Source organism: Heterocephalus glaber, unplaced genomic scaffold (genome assembly GCF_053883595.1).
Source record: "Heterocephalus glaber isolate CG9 unplaced genomic scaffold, H.glaber_assembly_v1.0 deba00001497, whole genome shotgun sequence".
Classification (NCBI taxonomy): Eukaryota; Metazoa; Chordata; class Mammalia; order Rodentia; family Bathyergidae; genus Heterocephalus; species Heterocephalus glaber.
The window spans coordinates 31,219,389-31,225,942 of NW_028258320.1; the positions used below are offsets into that span (position 1 = coordinate 31,219,389).

A 6,554-nucleotide genomic window follows, 5' to 3' on the forward strand; every position below is an offset into this window, starting at 1 on the left:
TTCTTTACTTTATGTTTTAGAGTAAATCCCTCTTTATGTGAAGCAATAATAATTGTAATGAATGTAAATGGCAACTCTGTAGACTCCTCTCTCCTGGACTGGACAGCTTCTCATAATGACATACAAAAATATATATACATGTGTTCTGGGCTTTTCTTACAGTTTTCATCCAAATTATACCAAAATTAGAAAAATGCTAGAAAATGTAAAACCAAAATAAAGGAATAGTGATTGAAAAACAGAAATGTTTGCCATAGAATCTGTTATCTCTTTTAAATCCCTATATTCAACTCAGTTTCTTTCTGTAGTAATCTAAAAGGCCTGACAGCTATCAAAGTCATGATTTTAAAAATTAATATGAAATTATCTTTGTTTCTCTGAAGACTATTAATAATGGCTGTGGATTGAGCATTAGTATTGGCTGTGAATTGACCTTATATTGACTAAGGAATACATAAACTATAAAATAAAAATACACAATTTAAAGGGAATAAATAAAGGAAATGCTTTTAAAAATAATAATAAGTAACCAATCATCTCAACCTAACATATCTGATTACTGGTGAAGTGGTATTTAACTGGAAGAAATCATTGAAATTCATATCTTTTACCCATGTGTTTATAAGCCTTTGAATCACTTTGAGTTATTGTCAAGCGCCTTGAGCTAAATTACTCTGTCATATTATAGAAAGACCACATCATTATGTTAGAATAATTTGGTAACTGTCTTTTGAAAGCATAACACATTCACACTGTGCTCACTGTTGTTAGAAAAAGGGTGGGGGACTGATACGGAAAGAGCTAAGGTGTGGTGCCTATTATGAGAGTATTTGCTTACTTGGGGGAAATAAAAATCATTTTGAAAGAGCCTTCATCAAAATAGTTCTTATCAAGTAAATGTGTAAACAATAACTGCTTCAAGCAAGTAATCAATTTTTTCTTTTTTCTTTATTCTCACACTAATGTCTTCACTACAAAAGTAAATGTTATCCAACAGGAATAGAAAAGTGCATTATTAGATTTGTGAATATTTGAATTTGGCTTGAGATAATTTGAATTTGACTTCTATCAACAAAGTTGATAAATTAACCCAGAGGGGATGAGAGAGATTGAAATAACCACAACTCTTTGAAAGACAAAGAAAAGATGGCAACTAAAAATATGGATTCCTGCTGCCATAGATCACTTCTATCTCATGTCTTCCTCTTTTATCTTTTTTATTCATATTTCAGGTGGTTGGTCAGGGTGACATATTCCTCACAAATTCTAGTTTATTTTGTGTGCCTTAATTATATTTTTTTCCATAATACTATGTACTGAACTTGATATAGCATCAACTTACTGGTCTCTAAGCCCCTTATAGATACAGGTAATATTTTTTCATCTGTAGATATCCACACTATAGTACTTGAAAAACTTGATTTTCTACAAGTATATTCTTGAAAATCATTTAAACACTTTTTTTCTAGCTTGCTCTCACCCTCCAGGAAAGCAGAGAAAGTGCTTTGGCAGTTTGTCTATCCGCAACTTCGAATTTCTCACCCAGGTGGCCTTTCAAGTCATCCCTCTAACCCCAACTTCCCCTTCCCATGATCAGACCTCAGTGAAACTCTCACAGTATGCAAACTGGACACCCTGACTGACTGATTTGGGCAGTGTGGCAAGAGGTTTTGGATTCCATGTGTTTCCACTGAAATGTCAGAGAAGTCAGTCCAGAGCACAAAAGTAAAGGATGGGAAAAAGTATGTGACACTCAGCGTATTTAATACTTACAAGGGAAAATCACTGGAAACTCAGAAAACTACAGTTGCAGCTCCACATGGGTTATAAATTCTTGGAAAACTTGGTATTTCACAAAACATGCCTCCCAAGTCTCAAAGCAGAAAGCAAAGGCAATGATCCTAATGTGAATAGTGTGCCTAAAGATGGGACAGGATGGGCATCTAAACAAGAGCAGCAGAAAGAAGAGAAAGCACCAGAAATGTCACCAGCAAAGCCAAAACCTGTGTTGCACCTCCCCCAGAAGTAGCAACTGCTCCTAAATCATGGGTCAGTAACAAGCAAGGTGGGCAAGGAGGTGGAATCCAGGTGAATAGTCAATTTCAGCAGGAATTGTCCAGCTTGCAAACAGCTGGGGATCAGGAAAGAAAAGAAGAGGAAGCAAATGATGACAACTATGGACCTGGATCCAATTTACACCCACCAAATGTTTCTTGTTGGAGAGATGGTGGTAAATCTGTTGGCCCATCTTCCTCATCAGATCAGGATGAAAAGCTCCTTGGCCAGGATGAAAACACAGCTACAACACCTGAACAAAGTGACATCCTCAAAGTGGTGGAAAAGAGAATAGCTTGTGGCCTCCACAGGCTAAGCTGAATGGATAGCAAGCTCCTCTTGGTTTTCAGATTAGAGCTATGATGCCTCCTAATATGTTTCAATAGTATTCGAGGATGGCATATTCTCCTCTACATGATGCAGTGAGGTTTCCATCTTTTTTTAAATAACTTTATTGTCAAACACACACACATACAAAAAATTAAAACCATTCAAAGCAGAAAGATGCAAGGGGAAAAATACTACAATAATATTCAAATACAGTAGAACGCAACCAAAAAGCACTTAAACATTTTTCCATATAATTTAAAAAAGCATCTCAAGCACCAACAAGACACCAGAGGATGTAATTTGTTTCAGAAAGGACCCCAAAACCAACATTGAACAAATAATGATCTAGAAAAAAACTCGAGTTAGTTAGCAGACACCACATAAGCCAAACTTCTCCCTAATTTAAATTTAGATACAGTCATATGACACACAATGGAAACACAACCCAAGAAATATGTTATTAGGCCATTTCATCCATGTGTATCCATAATTACACTTTCAATTTCTCACACTAGAGAAACTATTCTGTATTTACACATGTGTCCTATTTATTTCACTTAAGAGGATGGCCTCAATATGCATCCATTTAGCTATAAATGTCTCCAGTTTCTCATTCTTTATGGTTGAGCAGCACTACATTTTATTAAAAAAAACCACACCTTCTTTATTCAGTTTCCAGTTGATGGGCACTTGGGCTGTTTCCAAGCTTTCGCTATTACAAACTGCACAGCTATAAACATGTGTGCACATATATTGCTGTGAAGATTCAATTCTTTTGGGAAGATACCCAACAGGGGGATAGCTGGGTCGAATGAGACCTCTAAACCCAATTCTTTGAGATATTTCCATACTGATTTCCACAGTGGTTGCACCAGTCTGCACTCCCACCAACAATGGAGAAGGGTTCCTTTCTCCCCACACCCCTGCCAGCTTTTGTTATTATACGATTTCTTAAAAGCAGCCATTCCTTTTCAGGTTAGGTGGTATCTCAGTGTTGTTTTCATCTGCATCTCTCAAATAACCAGTGATGTTGAACTGTTTTTTTGTATATTTATTTGCTGGTTTTACTTCTTTGTCGGAGAAATGTCTGTTCATTTCAGATGCCCATTTTTGAATTGAGTTTTTGAATTTGTGGGGTCTGATTTTTTTCAGTTCTTTATATATTCTAGATAGTAGTCCTTTGTCTAAGGTACAGTTGTTGAAAAATTTATCCCACATTGTAGGTTGTCTCTTAGCTCTGTGGGTGGTTTCTCTTACAGTTCAGAAAATTTTTAATAAGATAAGATCCCAGTTGTTGAGTCTTTGTGCAAGTTCCTATGCCACTGAGGTTTTGTTCATAAAGTCTTTTCCTATACCAATATCTTCAAGAGTTCTACCTAACTTATCTTCCAGCAAATTTAGTGTTTCTGTCCTAATATTTAAAACTTTGATCCACTTCAATATTAATTTAGTGTATGGTGATAGGCATGGGTCAAGTTTTAATCATTGGCAGGTTGAAATCGTTTGTCTAACACCATTTATTAAATAGGCTATCTTTCTTCCAATGAGGATGGTTGGCTCCTTTGTCAAAGATGAGGTGGCTGAACATATCTGCAGTTGTTTCTGCATCTTCTAATCTATTCCACTGATCCTCAGATCTGTTTCTTTGCCAATACCATGCTGTTTTAATCACAGTAGCTTTGTAGTATAGCTTCAAGTTGGGGATTGTAATACCCCCAGCCATATATCTATTGCCTAAAATTTCTTTTGCTATTCGAGGTCTCTTCTGGTACCAAATGAATTTTTAAATTGTTTTCTCTAGTTTTGTGAAATATATTGTTAGAATTAGAATCGGGATTGCATTAAACCTATATAATAATTTTGGAAGTATGTTCATTTTCACTATGTTGGTTCTTCCTATCCAGGAACAAGGGATGTCTTTCCAATTTCTTATATCCTCCTCAATCTCCTTTTTCAAAGTGCTATAGTTTTCAGTGTAGAGGTCCTTTACTTCCTTTATTAGATTGACTCCTAGATATTTCATTTTTTTGGATGCTATTCTAAAAGGAATTGTTTCCCAAATTTCTCTCTCAGTACTATTGTTTTTTGAGTGTTTACCTTATATCCAGCTACTCTACTGAATCTGTCAATTAAGCCAAGAAGTCTTTTGGCAGAGTATTTTGTGTCTTCTATGTAAAGTATCATATCATAAGCAAATAATGACAGTTTAACTTCTTCCTTTCCTATCATTATTCCTTTTATTTCTTTCTCTTTTCTAATTGCTGTGGCTAATGTTTCAAGAACAATATTAAACAGGAGTGGTGATAGTGGACATCCTTGTCTTGTTCCTGATTTTAGTGTGAAAGTTTTCCGTTTTTGAACATTTAGTATGATGTTGGCTGTTGGTTTTTCATAGATAGCCTTAATCAAGTTCAGATACAGACCTTCTATTCCAATTTTCAGTAGGGTTTTTATCATGAACGGGTGTTGGATTTTGTAGAATGCCTTTTCTACATATATGGAGGTGATCATATGGTTTTTGTCCTTGAGTCTATTAATATAGTGTATTACATTTATTAATTTATGAATGTTGAACCACCCTTGCATCTCTAGCATAAATCCGACTTGGTCAGGGTGTATGATCTTCTTGATGACCCTTTGTGTTCGGTTTGCCAGTATCTTGTTGAGGATTTTTGCATCAATATTCATTAGGGAGATTGGCCTGTTGTTTTCTTTTTGGGTTGTGTCTTTCACTGGTTTTGGAATCAAAGTAATACTTGCTTCCAGGAATGAATTTGGAAGTATTGCCTCCCTTTCAATTTCCTTGATGAGTTTGAAGAGTAGTGGTGATAGTTCTTCTTTAAATGTCTCATAGAATTCAGCAGTGAAGTCATCAGGACCTGGGCTTTACTTTGTTGGTAAATTTTTGATTACATTTTCAATTTCACTCATTGTAATTGTGTTTAGAATTTCTACATCTTCTTCATTTAACTTTGGTAATTCGTATGTATCTAGGAATTTGTCCATTTCTTATGTGTTTTCCATTTCATTAGAGTACAGTTTCTCAAAGTAAGTATTGATGATGCTTTGGATTCCACTTTTTTTTCCAAAACAAACAAAGGCCTTTGAGGAAGAGGCCCTCCTCCTTTCTGGACCTATGCGCCTGAACGCCCATCTATCCTTAGTGCATCAGAAATGAAGGAACTTGATAAATTTGATAACCTAGATGCAGAAGCTGATGAAGATTGGGGAGGTGCTCTGATGGAAGTAGATTATACAGAACAGCTTAATTTCAGTGATGATGATGAACAAGGAAATAGTAGTCCTACAGAGAATAGCAGTGAGGACCAAAGTACAAAACCTTCTAAAAATACTGAAAACCAAAAAGAGCCTGATGAAGTTAGCAACACTAAATCATCTTCTCAGCCACCTGCTCAGCCACCAGCAGCAAAAGGTCCCTATGGGAAAGGTCCTCCATTTAATCAGGAATGTGGACCATCTTCACACCTGCCACCACCTCCAAAGTTTCTTGTGCAGCAGCATCCACCTCCAGATAAACAGGGAATACCTGGAAGATCAGGCCCTTTTCCTCCCAAACAGCAAGTACCTGATGAAGATGAAATATGGAAGCAAAGACAAAGGCAACAATCTGAAATTTCTGCTGCAGTGGAATGTGCTAGTAAACGACGTGAAGAAGAGCGAAGAATGGAGAAACAGAGGAAGGCAGCATGTGCAAAGAAACTGAAGTGATTGGATGAGAAGTTTGGCATTGTGGAAAAGCAACCATCACCAAAGGAAATTAGGGAGAGAGAGAAAAAAAGAATGGGTACATGAAAATGAACTTGAAAAGGAACAAGAACAGGAGCTAGAGAAAGAGAGGGAAAGGGAGAGGCAGCAGGAAAAAGAAAAAGAACTGGAGAAAGAGCAGTATGATTTCATGTTAAACCCCAAATAAATGCTTCCTTATGTAATTGTTAAAATAATAATAATAATTTAAGCACAACAAAAAATGGCAGGGACTCTTATTCTTAAAGTGGTCAAAAAGAGGAATAAAGAGGCCTAAAGTCAGCAAGGAAGAGTGAATCTGTGACTTGAAAACAATTTTGCAGAGCAGTAGTCACTGAAGGTCAGTTAGAGGCAGATAGTTTAAATGAGAATTGAAAATTAAAAAAAACCCTTTAAATTGTTGA

General features: G+C 36.1%; 1 pseudogene; it reads left to right on the plus strand.

The window, feature by feature from the left end:
* The first annotated feature begins 1,461 nt into the window (after positions 1 to 1,461).
* Positions 1,462 to 6,320, plus strand: LOC101696803 (protein PRRC2C-like; annotated as a pseudogene).
* Positions 6,321 to 6,554: the final 234 nt, after the last annotated feature.